General features: G+C 45.0%; 1 protein-coding gene and 1 pseudogene across 1 annotated transcript in view; both read left to right on the top strand.

Moving 5' to 3' along the window:
• Positions 1-19,891, top strand: part of MTUS2 (microtubule associated scaffold protein 2) — a 492,284-nt gene that overhangs the window by 386,478 nt on the left and 85,915 nt on the right. The gene's annotated exons all lie outside the window — the stretch shown is intronic.
• Positions 10,435-12,498, top strand: LOC111175196 (2-iminobutanoate/2-iminopropanoate deaminase pseudogene; annotated as a pseudogene).

The raw sequence follows: 19,891 nt of genomic DNA, 5'->3' as shown, positions 1-19,891 counted from the left end.
TAACAGGAAAATCTTTAAACATTTGGAAATTAAATAACATACTACCAAATAACTTGTGTATCAAAAAGAAGTTTCAAGGGAAATTAGAAAATACTTTAAACTGAAGGAAAATAAAATTACAACATTTAGAAATTTGTGGAACATGGCTAACATAGTGCCTAGGATGATATTTATAGTATTAGAAACTCAGAAAAGACAAAAAGTCTGAATCAGTGATCTAAGCTTCTACCTCAAGACACTAGAAAAAGAATGTATGCTTGTAGCATGTATCATAGGGTACAGTATAGCACAAAAATAACCCCAAAGCAAGCAGAAGAAAGGAAATAATAAAGATAGGAGGAAAAATCAATGAAATTGAAAACAGAAACATAATAGAATCAATGAAACTGAAAGCTCGTTCTTTGAGACAGTCAGTAAAATCGATAAACCTGTTGTAAGTCTGACAAACAAAAAGACAAACTTACCAGCATCAGGAATGAAAGAGGGGAAATCTCCACAGACCCCACAGGTATTAAAAAGGAATGAGCTATTGATACACATAACACTTTGCGTGATTCTCAAAGGCATTATGCTGAGTTGAAGAAGCTACACTCGAGAATTTGCATATACTCTCTGATTCTGTATATATGATATTTTCCAAAAGGCAAAACCATAGTGATGGAGAACAGATTGGTAGTTGCCAGGGTTCAGGGATGTGGGGTGTGCAAAGGTAGATTTTTGGAGTAGTGTAGCTGTTCTATATTCTGGTTGTGGTGGTAGTTACATAAATCTATACATGTTTTTAAATTCATAGAACCGTACACAAAAAAGTCTCCCCCACGCACACAACACAGTCACTGTTACTATTTTTTAATTTTTTAAGTAAATTTTTTTGAAAAGAAAAAGTCACAATCCATATGGTCATTTTCTTATTATCCTTTGGGTCTTATTCTTTTGAAGCTTATAGGAAAGGCAAATAGATTTAGTGTTTGGTGAGACAGGTTCTCACTTCTTCACGGCAATAAGTTACATCTATAGCAGGACAGTGTGTAAAGTGTCAGTTTGCGGTGAGTCATCTTCAAGCATTCATCGATGTGCTCTGGCCCAGCCTCTAACTTGGTTGGCCTCTGACAAGGTACCACTCGAAACAGTACAGCCTCGTAGTTCAACAAGGACTCAGATTCTCAGCTTCACCCTGAAAAGCCTGAGAGCCAGAAGATTTGAAGAGGGCCGTTAATCTGGGCAGCTGTTAATCTCCAGCCTCCCACTCTTCCTCAATTAGAGGGAAATTATCCAAGCTGGGAAGGGGGAAGAGTGTTCCAGAAGAATCTCAAGATGCAATCTTAGTCTGTATGCACCTGCCTCAGGATAAGCCCAAGAGGAGAGACGAAAACCCAGTGGAACCCCCATAATTTGGGGGATCCCAGGGTGATGGGGAGCTTTGCCTTGTTCATCTCACTTGGACTCCTGGTGGTGACAGACCTCCCTGACCTCCCTCGAGCTGCAGTGGATTGAGGGTGACAGAGCAGAGGTGGGTGGAGAGCGGGGAGGGCAGAATAAGACCCCCGAGAGCTTCAAAGGATGGAGAACACCACCAACATGAGGTGGAACAGGGGATGGGCATGGACATGACAACCAGAGGCCACAGTGAGGACGTTGTGAGGACAGAGCCAGGGATCACAGCCCTTAAGGCATGGTTATACACAGCAGTGGGTGTGATGTGAAAGACGACACTCAGAATCCTTCCAGATGAGTCACAGCTCAAAGGCTGCCAGCCCAGGAGCATGATGGAAGGAGAAACAGAGGCCGCCCGCCCCTGCCCACGCCAGGACCCACTTGGAATCAAGCCAGGGTGGCGTAGGAGAGAAGAAAACCCAGGAGAGGGGGGTTTCGAACTGGAAAGTGGCTGATTTCTGTCAATCTAAATTGAGAAATTATGTGATTTAACTTTCGCCTAAAAGCAACTAGACTACCTTTCCCCAAACTGAGGAAGATCAGAGGCTTGAGGTAGAGATTACGGGCAGTCAGAGAAAAAGAAAACTATACTTGGGAGTACTTGAATTTTTGAAGTTCATATATATATAACATACCTTTAAAGAATTGTTATAACTGAAAATAGGGAGGAATGGTGGAAGTCGTGTGTTTTGACCTGGTAATATGTTCTAGCCGCCAGATGAGGCCCCCCGGGGCTATAACAACCACCCAGAGACTATACATGAGACAGTCTCTTTTTTCAGATGGAACACTGGAGCTCAGAGAGGCTAAGTTGCAAAGGCTGCACAGCACAGCCAGGATTTGAAGGCATCTGACTCTCAACCTGTCCTATTTCCCTGGTGTTTCACAAGCCTCTCACAACAGGAAGAAACACAAGGGTAACCAGTCGTTCAGATCCCAGGGTACCCCTGTCCCATAGCCGGGGACATAGAGAGGCTTAGGGGACACAGTCATGCTGGCATCAGAGTGGCCATCATCAGTCCTGACATTGGGCAGCTGTGAATCTCAGCTGACCCCGGAGAACAGTCTCAGACCGTGAACTCACCCGTACTCCGTGAGTTTGTATTGTTACTTCAAGTAACACATATTAGCGCTTGCTTTAAAGATAACAGGGTTTAAAGTGGGGAGTTCCCAGGAGACAGGGGGCTTCCCCCACCCCACTCATTTCTCCGTGGGGTGGATTTGGCGTAGCCAGTGAGCTGTCCCGTGTTCGTAGTCTCAGTCATTAACCTCTATTTGCAATAGTTAAGTTGTTCTGCTAGAAGAAGGAATGCACCCGAGATGGACGCACAGAGTACGCTTCTCAGCAAAGCAGAAGCAGGTCAGCTTAGGCTGCCACAGAGCAAATGCCTGCCCGGGAACAGCCGTGACCACCTGCTTTTGCATTCCCCTCTAGGAAAATCTACACTGATTTTAGGAGGACTGGGCATAGCCAAGGAAGAAGGAGGTAGAACAACCCAGATTAGAATCTGTGGCTGGCTAGGATCCTCCCGCCCCTGGGAGTCTATAGCCAGGGGCCTAAAGGGGCAGATTTCTGGGCTTCTGCCCAGATACAAGTGGTCCCGGAGTTGAGGAAGAGAGGGGAAGCTCTGGGGCATATAAAGTAGACTAGCCAGAGTGAGGAGAAAGTTTGTGTCTGTAGCAGGCAAAGAAGGGCTAAAATTCCTACCACAACGAAGCAAAAGGGTTTGATGCTATATAGTCAGAAGCTGTAGTGCTTATGGCATTTAGCGTAGTTACAGTGTAGAAAGTAACCTGCTAGCATAGGGGAATTACGTAGAGGTGCTGAAGTAAGACTGCTTATCCCTCCTTGTTATCAGCTAACATTTATGTATCTTACTGTGGACCAAGCCCTTGGCTGGGGCTCACCGCCCCTTGTCCCGTTTAATTCTCTCCACAGCCCTGTGGTGGGCACTGTTGGGACCTAGAGAGAAGGGTCACTTTGCCTGAAGTCACACAGTGACGCAGAGCCAGGCTGGAGTCTGACCCAAGGGCAAAGGTCCTTCAGACTTCATTACTACATTCATACTTGGTACAATAAAGTGAGAAAACGCAACAGAACTGGGCATCAGAAAACGGATCCAGCCCGATCCTTGTCAGCACTGCGGTCTGGAAAGTCCACAGACCCTCTGTCTGTTTCACTTTCCTCATCTGTAAAAGGAGACCGTTCTGAGGGTGAACCGAGCTAGTGTCCACGAAAGTGGTTGGGAGATGCTACCACTTGGTGACGATGACTGTGTAATCAGGAAATAATCCTCAAGTCAAGTGCCTGCTCTGGACCAGCAGCTGTGCTCGGGACTGGGAATACAACAGAGGGCAAAGCAGACGTGCTCTGTGTAACTGTGCTCGGGACTGGGAATACAACAGAGGGCAAAGCAGACGTGCTCTGTGCCCTCGTGGAGCTTGGTGGAGGGATTGAGCACGTCTTTAAATAGAAAAAACAGTATTGGAGGGTGCAACCTCGTCTGGGAGCTCCAGTGTGCAGGCTCTGAGATGGAAGAAAAAGGTGGAGAGGTCAGGGGACACGATGGCAGCAGGTGTGGCGGGGAGAGGGGCCTGTGTGGAAAATCACTGCGGAGGGGAGGGGACGTGCGTGTCCATGGAGTTGAGGGGGCGCCGACAGAGCCCTAGGCTGGGGAGCTGGTTGACAGGCCCGACCTTGCAGGGCCTCCTAAACAGTGAGGGGGAGCCCGCTCCTTACGGAGGAGCAAAAGGAAGACCCTGTGTGGAAGGGTGATCTGAGCAGACTCACGTTTCCAGAACAGACGGGCAGGGAGACCAAATGGGAAGCTAAGGCTGTTGTCCACACGGGCGTGGATGGTGGTGGCTTGGACCAGCGTGATGGATGTGGAGATGGAGAGATGTCCATGGTGGTGGGAGAGATGTTAGGAGGTAAGTCGGGTAAGAGTGGTGATGTGTTGGAATAAGGGGTGAGGAAAAGGTAGCCGCCAGGGCTGAGGTCAAGGTCTCTGGCTGGGGAACCACATGAATGGGGTACCACTCACTGAGACGGAAGATGTGATGGGTGGGCTCCGCGGAGGTTCATGGGCTGAGTTCTCAGACATGAAGACATCCACTGAAGATCTCCAGTAGGCTGAATAGAACTGGTGCTCATGACACCAGTAGCTGGTACGTGTTGTCTGACTTTTAAGAGGAAGTGGCAGAGCAGCTCCTGGGGGCCTCCATGGTCTGGGTCCAAAGAGATTCTTCTTTGGTATAAAACACAGTGCCTTTCCTTCCGGAGTTGGCCTCGTTTGTGAGGTCAGATGACCACGTGACACAGTGAGAAATTGTAAGTCAGTGTGTGTCTGGTGAGCAGAGCTCGGGGTGTGCTGGGCGTGAGTGCAGAGGCTTCCTGGAAAAACTGATACACGGGACACACCTGGCAGGCTGAGGGACAGGTGGGAGGGAAGATGGTGATACACCGACGTGAGCAGGAGAAGAGAGAATAAACACAGCTCTGTGCTGGGACAGGGGCAGCAGGAGCGAGGTGGGAGGCCGACTGAAGATTGCAGCGTCTACATAAGACATTGGGCCATGGCGTCCAGCCGCTTAACACAGAGATGTGTTTGAAGATGAGACTTGTATTCTTGGAATTGTGACTTTTCCATTTCAGTGGCTTCTGGTCTTGTTAAAAGATCAGTCATGGCAAATGGCAAACCCAAGTTCAAATGACATGAAAATTGAGTGTGTGTGCGCGTGCGCGTTTATGTACGTGTGTTTCTTTCCCACCCTCACGCAAAGCTTTAGGCAGTATCTAATAGCCAGCTTAGTGAAAATGATATTTTAAAATAGATGTGAGGGCCTCAAGGAAATGATGTCTATTTCCACTCCTGATCTCAACTATTGGGGGCAGCTGGGGTGACCTGTAATCAAACCTGGGGGCCCTGCACTGAGAGGGAATGGACAGCTCTGGAGAGCCAAGCCAGAAATGGAGTAAATGACTGTTCTCGAATTTTGGTTCACCTGGAAAAATGTCTTCTGATTTGAATAAAAACATGTCGGCACAGGGAGGATGTCTCTTCCCAGGCTTTGGGCTTTGCGTTGCTGCCACGCCAGGCCTGCCGTCTCCCCTCACCTCTTTTGGGAGTGGGAACCAGCCCCTGTGATTTCAGAGCCCATCAGAAAGTGTTCACACGGGAGCATAGGAGAGGGCGGCCGAGGGTGTGGGCTCGCCCTCCTGATGTGCTAGGAAAGGAGACCCAGTGACCGTAACATCAGCATCTTCTAGTTCCATCTGCTTATTACTGTCCAGGGAGCCCATCCACAGGCTACTTACAGAGAGGAGGCGTTTGTCTAACTTCTGACTGTCCACTTTTTTCAGTAATAGGGAAACTGACTCATGTGAAACACACAAAGTAGTTCAGGGACGACCACTTTGGGGCCTATTTAAAATAACTTGACCTATATTGTCTATAATTAAACCTGGAGTGGGATTGCGTTTTGAAAAATTCTCTTAAGCTGATTTATCCTTTTTCAGTGCACCACAGCAGAATCCCCAAAGAAAGGGAGAAAAAATATCTGTGTGTATTTATAAAACATCCTCTTTGGATGAATATATTTTGTGAGAGGAAGACAGCAAGGGGAAATATCACAGCCAAAAGGATGATCTTCTCTTCCGTTGGAAGAGACTTTTTTATAATGAAACAAAGTCCTGATGGGTTCATTCCATTTACTTGTCCAAGTCCAGTGGAGATCCTGTGTTCATTGGACTCTTGATATTATCCGAAACTTCTGATATAGTCAGGATTTATGCTCCCACTCAATAAAAATACCAGCCTTCTGCAGTCCAGGGTCTGATCTGTTATGTTCTGTCCAGAAGAAAGTAGTTTCAGATGCAGAAGCATGTGTGTTCATGCTCTGGGTGCTCTTTCAGCACGTAGGGTGGGAATCCAAACAGTCCAGGAGAAGGGCTCGGCCCAAACTATAGAATTCCCACATCCTTTAACAGTCCGGGCCCCTGGAGAGCAACAGGACTGAAACAAAGGCCTCTGCTACTTGTGATCGCTGAGGCTCGTATTCTGTGTGGTTTGTTTCTCTTATCTTCGGTCCTGACAACAGCTCGGATACATGAGAGCTGTGCAGCCACAGCTGCCGACCTCACTCCGGGCCACACACTGCAGACAGCCAGTGCCGCCACAAGTACAGCCTGGGAATCATTCGAACGTGGCAGCCCCAGGCAGCAGTGTCCCCACCCCACTCCTGTGTCCAGACTGCCTTAATTTAAGCCCCTTCACCTGAGACAGTTATTCCCAGCTGAAAACAGACCACAGCTGCTGCTCAAATAGTACTGGTGACCTGAAAACATCTAACTACAGTTTTCAAAATACGATTAGGGGGAACCACCATATCAGTTTATAACACTAGTGTTGGGACCAAATTTTTAATTCCAATCCCAGTTAGATTCATCCATTCATTTCATTTTCCTTCTGGGTCTCCGGTGTGCCAGCCATGCTGCTGGGCCCCCAGGGTCCCTCAGGGAACAAGAGGCACCCTGACTTCCGGGCTACAGTGGGTGAGCGTGAGGTAAGGTGTCAGGAGCGTCGTACGGCAGGCTGAAAATGTGTCATCATTTGTAAGAAATACAGGATGATTCTACCAAAATACTCTCCCAGCACGTGTTCTTTTATGGTCTGACCAGATCATTTCTGGTTTCATTGTCCCAGTGGCGCCGAGAGTAACTCTTTCAGCCTGTCCCTGTTCTCTGAGGAGCGATGCTTGGAGCAGCCCTGGGTGCTGGGCACCCCACACCCACAGATCACTGAGTTGCCCGCCCTTGTTGCCCAAATGCCCAGGCAGAGAGGGAGTAGGAAGTGTAGAGATGGCAGAGACAGCCAAGAAGGTCCCAATTGCTTCCTTCCAGAGCCTTTTCTTTACTGGTCTTGCGCTTCCCATCAGAAAAGGGGGCTAGAGAATTCCTTTAGCCCCCTGCCCCATCACACCCACACTGGGCAGGGGCCCCGGTGTTCCCCAGCACTGAAGTCTTTAGTGCAGGTGTCCTACTGCCTGGCATTACTGGAGCCCTCCCTCCACTGGTGGCCATCTGTCCTGTCACCCCAGCTTAGGGGCAGATGAACGGCAGGATGGAGTGGCCATGTGTCAAGTCAGTCAGTGACAGAATCACCAGCACCTACACCACCATCTCATCCGGACGTGAACTGAAGTGAGACATTTTCTTGTTTGCCAGAAGAGGAGAAAGATTCTCACCCACTGGGAGAAAGACATGATTATTTTAGCTTTCTGATCAAACCTTTCCTTGCATCTTCCCATACTGGGAAAGGTAAACCAGTAGGAGTGGGTGAAGGGTTGGCTGTGAGGTGTGGGGTGCTTAGGAAAGGTGTTTAGGGAGAGCTTGGCTTCCAGTTGCTTAGCTGGGTGGACAGTGATGCCATTTTGCTGAGACTGATGTGGTACCTTCCACAATCTAAGGAACTGAGGTCCTATCAGTGGCAGTTAGCATTTTAAAATCCTCTTAGTGATATTTACAGCTGTCATGATAAAAACTAGAAGCTCCGATAGCCTGTCCCACCTAGAAATAGAGCACATAACCCCTACGTTTGTAGCAGCACTATTCATAACAGCCAACGCTTGGAGACAACCTAAATGTCCATCGACAGATGTATGGAAAAAGAAGATGTGGTACCTATATACGATGGAATACTACTCAGCCATAAAAAAAGAATGAAATAATGCCATTTGCAGCAACATGGATGCAACTAGAGAAAATCATACTAAGTGAAGTAAGTCAGAAAGAGAAAGACAAATACCACATGGTATCACTTATATGTGGAATCTAAGATACGACACAAATGAACATATTTACAAAACAGAAACAGACTCATGGATATAGAGAACAGACCTGTGGTTGCCAAGGGGGAGGGGGAGGGATGGACTAGGAGTTTGGGATTAGCAGGTGCAAACTATGAGATATAGAATAGATAAACAACAAGGTCCTCCTGTATAGCACAGGGAACTATATTCCATATCCTATGATAAACCACAATGGAAAAGAATCTAAAAAAGAGTGGATATATGTATATGTATAACTGATACACTTTGCTGTACAGCAAAAATTAACACAACATTGTAAATCAACTATACTTCAAGTAAAATAATCAAAAAAAAAAAAGAAAGAAGGAAGGAAATACAGTGCATATATGGTGGTGGCAGCGCTTCACCCTGTGCACCGTTTGCTGGAGCTCAGAACTTTGTCGTGCTGCCCTGTGAAATCACAGCTGTGTGGCTCTGAGGACCCAGCATAGCCCCTGCCCCAGAGCCAAGGTGGGTTGTCCCCAGCTCTACCAGCCTACAAGAAATCACCCCGTGGTTGGGCAGCGACCAGGATGAGGGGGCTACGGCACATCCCGGCCCTGCTCACAACCCCAGCGTGTCCCCGGGATTGGCCTTCAGTCTGCTCTCAACCCCAGCGTATATGCCCAGGGTTGGCATTCAGTCCGCCGGTGCCAGGCTCCTGGGGAGCTGCGGATCTCAACAGTGGAAGAATCAAGATGCGACCCAGAAGGCTGGCTTTGTCCTCTTCTCTTTATCTTTTACGCTTTCCCTGATTCATTTTGTGGGTAAATGAAGTGCCATTTGATAAAATGCAGCACACCGAGCTTTCTAAACAGAAGAGTCCTCTGCCATCTCCCCAAACGGAAAGAATACTCAGACTAAACTTGGTTCTCTAGGATCCAAAGTCCGGCCTCTGTCTACACACGCAGAGCTTGGATTTAATTCTTTATTTTGGCTTCCTAGCTGTCAAGACAGCTAAAAGCCACGTTCATAGCTTATAGTAATCAAGTCAATTTTGACTTTCCTACTACACATCATTTTACCTTCAAACAGAAATAATTAAGCCACCTTTGCAGGCATTGCATATTGGGCTAAAAATGAGGGAAATGCCCTATGACACATGGTCTGTGAATGACTTATATCGGATTATCTGAGTAGAATTTGAGTTTGACTCTGTTAGTATATGATTTTTGACGGGCACGTTTTCGCCTTTTGTCTCCACCTGAACTGAAAAGACAGGTTCATACTTTGTGTCTCACTGTATGTATCTTGCCCAAGGCTGTTGTCTTGCCCCCAGCCATCTGTCCTAGTGGAACTGCCATCACAAAGTGCCATTCGCATTTGTTTATCCATCCCTTCTTTTTCTCATAACGTGATGATCTGTAAATTACGCTTGTCAACGTCTCCTAGACGCTGTTACATTCTGGATGGCTGTGTGCTCCTGGGCACAGCTGTTTCAATCGTTGTTTCCTTTTACTGACAGAAAGGAGAAACCAAAGGTTGTTTTGACAATAATCTTTTTTTTTTTTTTTAATAAAGAGAAACTAGTGGAAGGAAGGAAGAGTAAGGAAGCATGAGGCCCAGATTATTTGTAGGAGAGGGATGTACAAGAGGGTCAAGAGTGGCTTATGAATCAAATCAATTGATGCGTTGGACAAACAGTGGGTTTGTAAGATGCATTTACATTGAACCTGAAAAGATGTTTGGAACTGAAAGAGGCATTGGCTGGGAGCAGAGTCACTGCAAATGATGCCGTTGAAAAGGTGGGGGGGCACGTAGAGAGTCAGGCTGAGTTTTGCCTTATTAAGAAAATCCATAGGGCGTCCCTGGTGGCACAGTGGTTGAGAGTCCGCCTGCCGAGGCAGGGGACATGGGTTCGTGCCCCGGTCCGGGAAGATCCCACATGCCGCGGAGCGGCTGGGCCCGTGAGCCATGGCCGCTGAACCTGCGCGTCCGGAGCCTGTGCTCCACAACGGGAGAGGCCCGCGTACCGCAAAAAAAAAAAAAAAGAAAAGAAAAAAAGAAAATCCATAGCGTTTTTGCACAGCAGGGCCAGGATTATTAATTAGAATGCCTAAAATCCATATTTATCACCGGTTCACTAGGCTGTGCTGTACTGCCACTTAACAAACCCTTCTGGGGATGCTACGTGTTTTGCTTAAATGGCAATTTTAAGAAGACCAGAACAGACCCGTGAGACACGTGTAGGAGCAGTATACGGGGTAGTTGTCTCCAAGGGAAAAGCATTAGCCATGTCGTCTTTGATCAGAAAGGTGATCAGCACCGCGAAAGCCCCAGCGGCTGTTGGTCCCTACAGTCAGGCTGTGTTAGTCGATGGGACCATTTACATTTCAGGACAGCTAGCCGTGGATCCTGCAAGTGGATAGCTTGTGCCAGGAGGGGTGGCAGAAGAGACTAAACAAGCTCTTACAAACATGGGTGAAATCCTGAAAGCAGCGGGCTGTGACTTCACGAATGTGGTAAGAACAGCTGTTTTGCCGGCTGACATAAACGACTTCAATACTGTCAGTGACATCTACAAGCAGTACTTCCAGAGTAGTTTTCCTGCGAGAGCTGCTCAGGTTGCTGCTTTGCCCACAGGAGGGCAAAATGTTGAGACTGTAGCAGTAGCTGTGCAAGGACCTCTCGTGACAGCATCACTCTGAGTGGGCCCAGTGTTATTTAGTCTGGAATCTTAATAATGTTTTTAAATTAACATCTTAATTTTTACAGTCTTTGTTGGGAAGTGTAAGGTTGACTGAAATATCTGAAGTTATTTTGGAAATACCATGTAATAAGGGGAATTGAACGTGAATTGAAGATTAATGATGAATCTAGTTACTGATGTTATAAATTACACCTCTATAACACTCATATTACTGGATGTGGGAAAAGAGACACGCATTACATAGTTACTCAGAAAAATAAAAGTAAAGGGAGATAACATGTAGGAAAGATGAGTTACTATTCCTGAGAAATACTAAAGAGCACACCTAATTCAATTAAACCGTATTAACTTAATGGTGTGAAATATTTAGTTCTCGTGTCAGATACATGATTCTGCTTTTACTTGAGTAAAATTAAAGCATTTAAGTTTGAATGGTAGAGGAGAAGAAACTGACCAAATTTTATATAGATAATATTTTTCTAATGGAAATAAATAGCATGCAGGTTAAAAAAAAAAAGACCAGAATATAACTCTTTTTGTCAGAATTCATTAATATATTCATTATGTTGGGGGAACACTGTCATGTCATGTTTCCAAAATATAATGTCTTTTGGATTGTTTTAAAATTGCTGTCCTGCAAAATTCATCAGCAGTACACTGAGAAAAGGAGCAAAAGTCCTGGTCTGTCTCTCATGCTGTCAGAATTGAAGTGAAGTACATAACACCCAGCCAGGACTCCTACACTGACACAGTTTGGGGGTCTTGCTTTCCAAGCTTCATGAAACTAGTCACAGTTGTTTGTGGACTAATGAACTTGTATTTTTGTGGGCTTGTGCTCAGCTGTGGGCAGGATGTCACTCAGTCACACCCTGTGGGAGAAGACTGCCAATCATTGATGAAAGACTCTTTAAAAGAACAGTCACATAGTTTGCGTCACTTAGAAGCTTGTAATCCAAAGAATGAAAGAGGACCACATCTCAAAACACCAGAAAACACAAACAAAGGGAACCTATAATGAGTATGTAATAAGTCCTGGTCTATATGTTTCAGTTCTCTGGCATTTGAATCTATATAGGTAAATGATGTGTTGAAAAAAAATCCCAGAGTCACTATTAGCTTAGCCTAGAATAATGCCTGGTATATAGTAAGCATTCAATCATATCTGTGGGGGTTTTTTAAATTTTTTAAAATTAAAAAAATTAAATTTGTTTTAATTGAAGTATAGTTGATTTACAATATCATGTTAGTTTCAGTGTACAACATAGCAATTCAGTTTTATATATATATAAAATATATATATTATGTATATATCTTATATATATATATTCTTTTTCAGATTCTTTTCCCTTATAGTTTATTACAAAATATAGAGTATAGTTCCCTATGCTATTATACAGTAGGTCCTTGCTGGTTATCTATTTTATATATAGTAGTGTATATATGTTAATCCCAACCTACTAATTTATCCCTCCCTCCAGCCCCCTCTCCCCTTTGGTAACCATAAGTTTGTTTTCTATGTCTGTGAATCTCTTTTTATTTTGGAAATAAGTTCATTTGTATCTTTTTTTTTTTTTTTTTAACATTCCACATATAAGTGATACCATATGATACTTATCTTTCTCTGTCTGGCTTACTTCACTTAGTATGATAATCTTTAGATCCATCAGTCATATTTGCTGAATGAAATAATGACATGAAAAGAATTATTACAAAGTGCCATACAATTTGTAACATACCTTTAAAAATGTAATGTTAGGAATGAAGATTGTGACTATCACAGTGCTTGGTACAGATTTACTTTTTTAATAAAATTAAATTCAGGAAGAGTTTCCTGTGTAGCTACCATCATGCCTGCACGGAATCCAAAGAAGGAATCCAAGTCAGCCACGTTCTTAGTGGGTTTGGGGGGCTTGCTTGTAGCGCCTCTCGTCAAAATATTTTCTCCAAATATGTCTGGAGAAATGGGACATGGGAACCACATGTCTGTAATTTCCCAAATCAAACACTTCTGGGGAGATGCTAGGCCAGTGACGAGGGAGTGGAGCAAGGTTTTCATTCTTGTTCACTCACTGCCTAGGGGGCAGCCTCTGTCTGGGACCTACATCCAGTTAGGATACTTGAGGCCCATCACACTTAATTATGGTTTGTTTTCATCCTTGTACTCCTTAGCCATCACATAAAAGCCAGCCCTGCTCCCTCGTCCATGACTACCTCATCCCTTTTATGAACTTGTCTTCAGTTCAGTTTCCTAGAAGCTGAGTTTGAGACAGGGATCTTGGTGCCCATGAGTTACAGGGAATTGTGCTCTAAGAACACCCATGAGGGAGTCAGGGTAGGGAAATGGCAGGGCTGCTAGGATCATGCTGAAACCTGATGAATGGGCCACAGCAGTGTTTCCGAGAGAGGGATATGCTGCCCCCTCAATGCACGGCAGCCTCCAAGGCCATGTTTCTCTCCTGGTGTCAGGAAGTTCAAAGTACAGTAGTTGGTCCTTTACTTTGGAGGAAATGTTCTCCTTTGCCACAGACTACCAGACTCCTAAAAACTTGATTGACGTGCTGGCCCCTGTATCTTTGAAGAGTTCTTCCCTTACCTTCGGGAGCACATGATTCTGACCAAGACCTTCAAAGTACTTGTCATTCTTTGCTCACCCAAGTGGATTAACACAGTTTCATCAATGTCCTGGACCAGTGTGATCTTCTGCAAATGTTCAGATGGCCTAAGTCCTTTCAGACTTTACTGTGACAGAGAGCAGAAGAATTAACCCAGCCCTGGGACGAGGCTTCCATGAGTAATGGTCATTCCCTGTGGCGTTAGCTGCTTCAGATCCTCTGTTTTGATTGGGGTGGAGGATGCATCTGCCAACTCAGTAGCCACAAACCACACACCAGGGTCCGTGTTCACCTGCTCTAGAAAGTATTACCACATCAGGCACGTTGAAGCTGGTGGGTTAGGTTTGTGGTGGAGCTGTATCTCTCACCATGATCCATCTGGGTTTTTCTAGGGGCCAGGCTAGTGAATTGAGTGGGGTACGATGAGGACCACCAGCCCTGCATCTGTTAAGCCTTTGGAAGCGGCACTAACGTCTGCCATGCCTTCTAGGATACAGTCGTGCTTATAATGTCCTGTCTTACCTAGGATGCGAAGGGACGGTTTCATGGACTGCTGCTTTGACTTTCCTATTACAATAGTTCTTACTCCCTAATTCAAGCAACCAACGTGAGGGTTCTGCTAAGAATGTCTATTCTGATCATATATTTAGGAATTAAGGAAATAATCACTGAGGTCCATGGACTTGATGGATACACCATGACTTGAACCTGGCCTAGGACTCCATCAGTTACCTGGGTCCCATGTGCGCCTATTCTAGCAGGGGTGCCTGATAGTGCTCAGTACCAGGCCACGGGGTGCCAGTGTCTGCCACGGCCCTGGATCCAACATCCTCCAGAATGTCTGGGTAGTCCCCTTTCTACAATACACAGTTAGCCAAGTCAAGACCGTAAGTTCCTTTGCTGAAGGACTAGAGGAATCACTATACATATGTGTGTCATGGTGTTTCAGAGTCTTGGGACCCAGTTTCTTCTTCAGTAAATGGGTTTTGTGTCTGAGAACTGATCTCAGTCTGGAAGCTGGACAAGGCATCCTGGCTTTCCACTGGGGTGACTCACCTCAGTCTTTGGCTTGCCCACTCCTGGTTTCTTTGGGTTGTATGTCAAGCAGTGCCCTGTTGGGTGCCCATATGTCTTGTCTCCAGGAACACTGTGTTCTCTTCTGTAGGTCTTGCAGCTCACCCAGCATGCTGTCCTCAGAGTCTGGCTGATGGCTGAGTGCTGCCACATGGCCTTGGGCATCCTGGGATCCTCTTATTCCCATGGATACTGGAAAGTCCTGTTTTGTGACAGCATCTCCTGCTATCAGCTGGGGCTCACAGAGGAGAGCCTCTGCTGAGCTTCTTGGTGACAGCGGTATAACCCCTGTCACCTCAGTAAAAGGTCCTCCTGAGGACCATAGTCAGCTGGTGGGTCTTCCAGTCTCCCAGCTTGCGCACTTCTCCAGCTTTGTGTCCCTTCCTCCGTGGGCTGCTGTGGCAATTCTGAGGTCCCTTCTTCATTTCTTGTGGGCTCTCGCTTTTTCCAGGCTTTTCTGGGCCGGATCCCAAACCCTTGCCAGGGAATGAAATCTTTGTCATGGAGGGTGCCATATCAACAGTCTCCCCATCATCCACCTTCACACTCTGCTCTTCCCCTCGACCCACACCCTTGGGATCCACTCCCAGGCGTATCCTCCTGTTCCTGCCGTGAAACCTTAACCAGTTCCTGCCGGTCCTTTGGTTTTTAATCTCTCTCCTCCCTCTGCAGGCCCAGGACTTTCTGGTTGGCTCCTGCTGAGATCTGACCCTAGTTATTAGTGTGGTCGCTACCAGTGGAGGTGGGGCAGACCTGAGGAGGACAAGTGTGGTCCTCTAAGGCACCCACTTCGTTTGGGAGAGTTGGGGGGGCAGTTCTGTTCACCAACAAAGCGGGGATAATCACTTCTGCAGCCCGCAGCGTTTAGGGAAATATGAGCGCATCTACCCAGATATCTTCATACTAAGTGTCGAGATCCCACCCCTTCCCCCTCAGGGCTTTGCCTGTAATGTAGGAGACTTACCAGAGCTGAGAGTCTTCCTTCTCTGAAAGGACGTGCCTCTACTCTTAGATTAGATCCTGAGCCTAGTTGATGGGGATGAAGGGTTCCTTATGTGCTGCCATGGAGACCTCTGGCTCTCATACTTAGCTTCAGTTGATGCTTCGTTGCCCCAGTCTGTCCTTTTCTCTTCAAAGCATCAGCAGTAGCCACCCAGTTTCGTGGTCCCCCAAATCCCTGTATCCCTTCAGATCTCACAAAGCCAGAGACAACGCACGAGCCAGTGTGTCCTTCCCCCCATGCGTCCTTTCCCAGTTCAGCACACGTGCTGTAGAATTCCAGGGACCATCACTACTCCTCCTGCCCCATCATCGCCAGGGGCAGGTGGATGATTCACCTCCAGAATCCATCCTTAGGGTCTGCTTCCCAGCACTACTTCTGGGACCACCTGCCTTACATCAGGCTCCCCAGAAGCAGAGCTGAGATAGAGACTCAGGTGCTTGGGATTTATTGAGGGCGTAATCTTCAGGAAAAAGCCATTAGGGAAGCAGCGCAAGAAAAGGGAAGCAGCTGAGCAAGGGTGTGGCCTGGGTGAGGTCTAGTCACGCCTGATCCACAAAGAGCCTCAAGGACATAAATTGCCCCCAGCGTTGTCCTGTCCAGAGGTAAAGAGCTTGAGGACAACACACTGACCTTCTTCTAAAATGTTCTCTCCATTTCCTTGCCTTAACTAAGGCTCTTAACTGTGCACATACCAACTATTTCTTGTGTTTCCCACCCAAACCTCAAACTTCATCCTAGTCTGAGGCTGTCTGCCTGCTACCCCTCCTTGCCAGGCTCAGCTACCAACTTCTGAAACGCTCTCATGACCACCCCATCAAGCCCCATTCATCAAAGACCGTCAGGCAGGCTCCCCGTCTTTGCTACCCCGACTCCTCCCACGATCACTGTAGGTTTTACCAACAGCTAACAACTAAACCTCCAGTTCTTGGACCTTCTTAACTCCCGATACCTTTACAATTCCACTTCAGCTACCTGTTCCATGAATAGGTCCTGGATTCTGCCTTCAGCCAGATCCACTTTATACCCTAAATGGTCATATCTCATTCTGACCAGTCTGCTTTCTCTGCCCAGCTCTCATCTCTCACTCCTGCTAATCTCTTCTTCAACACACAAAGACCTCCCTCCAATTGCTAGGGCCATCTGGTTTCTTCCGCTGTGTCAGGACCCTTCTTATCTCCATTCCCTCCATGACCCAGGACCCCTTGGCTGAAAGGTGAGTCCCTAGACCAGCAGCATTAACAACGCCTGGGAACTTTGGAAATGTTTAGTCTCTGGCCCCGTCCCAGACCCCCTGAATCAGAATCTGCATTTTAACGAGATACCCAGGTGATCTGTATGCACAGTCAGTCTAAGCAGCACTTCCAGAAGCTGCTCTGCCTGCAGGCTCCCTAGCTCTTGTCCTTCTGCCAGATCCACCAAGCAGAACTCCGGTCCCACGAGGACACTGCAGCGTGGATACTCCCAGTTACGAGCCATGGCTGATCTGTGCCTCCAGTCACGGTGGAGCTGTCAGGGCTGTTGTTTATCAACCCTTTTATTTGTTTTTGTCATCTGCAGTTTCTCTCAACAGCTTTTCCAAATGCTTACCATTTCCTTCAAGCCCTGATTCAAACCCCGACTCCTCTTTATAAATTAAACTAGTTTTGTTTAATATGTATTAGAGTAAAATATTTGCTCATGTTTTTAATCTCTTTGAATGTAATTGTTATATTTTGTTAATACAAATTTTTTCCAAGAAAGAAAGAGAACTGTGGAACAATTAGGAATTAGAAAGAAAAAAAGAGTAAACAAGTGGAACAAAAACCACCTGTTTGATTGTATTACCATTGCAGATATCTGTTCTATTACTGTACTTCTCTGTGAGTTTGATGTTTTATATTTTCAAAGGAAATTTAAAGATCCTGCTGGTGCAAAGAGAAATTTAAAAGTTTCCCTTGATAATATGTACACTGGCCAGCCCACGTGTCTCTCATTATACCCTTTGCTTAATCTGAAAAACTGCAAACCAAGAATTTAAATTTGAAATGACCTTGTGTCTGAATAAAAGAAAAATCTCCTGAGAGGAATGCATTCTCAACCCAGGCCTCAAAGAATTCTTGCAGAGTTCCAAAAAGAGGAGCACACAATTTTTTAAAAAATCACAAAGCATGCACACAAAAAGTCCCATGTTAGAGCCAGCAGAAAACAACAAACAAGAGAACCACATACAGAAGATTTCATTATTAAAATTATCATAAACAGTGTTCAAAAAAAAAAGCATGCATAGAGGGAAGTCCAAGAAGGAGGGGATATAGGTATACATATAGCTGATTCACTTCACTGTACAGGAGAAACTAACACAACATTGTAAAGCAACTTTACTCCAATTAAAAAAAAAAAAGTCTGCTTAAAAAAAAAAGTGTGTGTAATATGTGGGACTTTAACATTTTTATTTTGTGTTGGAGTAGAGTTGATGAACAATGTTGTGTTTCAGGTGCACAGCAGAGTGATTTAGTTATAGAAATACACGTATCTGTTCTTTTTCAAATTCTTTTCCCATTTAGGTTATTACAGAGTATAGAGCAGAGTTCCCTGTACTATACAGTAGGTCCTTGTTGGTTATCTGTTTTAAATATAGCAGTGTGTACATGTCAATCGCAAACTCCCAATCTATCCCCTCCCACCCTTCCCCACTGGTAACCGTAAGTTCATTCTCTAAGTCTGTGAGTCTGTTTCTGTTTTGTAAATAAGTTCATTTGTATCATTCTTTTTTTTTAGATTTCACATATAAGCGATATCATATGATATTTGTCTTTTTCTGTCTGACTTACTTCACTTAGTATGATAATCTCCAGGTCTATCCCTGCTGCTTCAAATGGCATTATTTCATTCTTTTTAATGGTTGAGTAATATTCCATTGTATATATGGAATCACATATATCACATCTTCTTTATCCATTCATCTGTTGATGGACACTTAGGTTGCTTCCAGGTCTTGGCTATTGTAAACAGCGCTGCAGTGAACATTGGGGTGCATGTATCCTTTCAAAACATGGGGTGCATGTTTTTCTCCAGTTATATGCCCAGGAGTGGGATTGCTGGATCATATGTTAACTCTGTTTTTAGTTTCTTAAGGAACCTCCATACTGTTCTGCATAGTGGCTGTACCAACTTACATTCCCACCAACAGTGTAGGAGGGTTCCCTTTTCTCCATACCCTCTCTAGCATTTATTGTTTGTAGACTTTTTGATGATGGCCATTCTGGTGCTGGGAAAACTGGACAGCCACATGTAACACAGTGAAATTAGAACATTCTTTAACACCATACACAAAACTCAACTCAAAATAGATCAGAGACCTAAATGTAAGGCCAGACACTATGAAACTCTTAGAGGAAAATATAAGCAGAACACTCTTTGACATAAATCACAGCAGTATCTTTTTGGATCCACCTCCTAGAATAATGGAAATAAAAACAAAAATAAACAAATGGGACCTAATCAAACTCAAAGGCTTTTGCAAAGGAAACCATAAACAAAATGAAAAGATAACCCACAGAATGGGAGAAAGTATTTGCAAACAATGAGACCAACAAGGGATTAATCTCCAAAATTTACAAATAGCTCATGCGGCACAATATCAAAAAAACAAACAACCCAATCAAAAAATGAGCAGAAGACCTAAGTAGATACTTTTCCAAAGAAGACATACAGATGGGCAAGAGGCACATGAAAGGATGCTCAACTTCGCTAATTATTAGAGAAATGCAAATCAAAACTACAACGCGATATCGCCTCACACCAGTCAGAATGGCCATCCTCAGAAGGTCTACAAGCAATATGTGGTTTTAGAAGAGAGTCAATCCAAAGTATGACTCAAAGACTGTAAAAAATCACCAAAGAATCAAGTAGAAATTCTCGAACTTGAAAAATAATTAATTGAAATTTAAAACTTTATGGTTCAGCTACAGAAGAGATCATTCATGAAATTGAAGATTTGAAGAAATTACAGCATGTAGCCCAGGAAGACAAAGACAAAGAAATGGAAAATAGCAAAGGTTAAGAGACATGGGGTGGTGGGGGTAAGAATGAAATAGGCCGACATATGTAATGAGACTTCCAGAAAGAAAGAAGAGAGAGAATTAGAAGAATCATCATTAAAAACTATCACGACCAAGACTTTTTTCAGAATTAATAAATGACACGAACCCTCAGACTTAAAAAGAACAATGAATCAAAATAAATAAAAAGAAATTCACACGCACATACTGTGTGGTATAATTGCAGAAC

Source organism: Delphinapterus leucas, chromosome 18 (genome assembly GCF_059928025.1).
Source record: "Delphinapterus leucas isolate spDelLeu-1000000601 "Yukka" chromosome 18, BTC_Dleu_Yukka2, whole genome shotgun sequence".
Taxonomy (NCBI): domain Eukaryota; kingdom Metazoa; phylum Chordata; class Mammalia; order Artiodactyla; family Monodontidae; genus Delphinapterus; species Delphinapterus leucas.
Note: the sequence above shows the minus strand (reverse complement) of the source record. Positions and strands in the feature narration are given on the sequence as shown.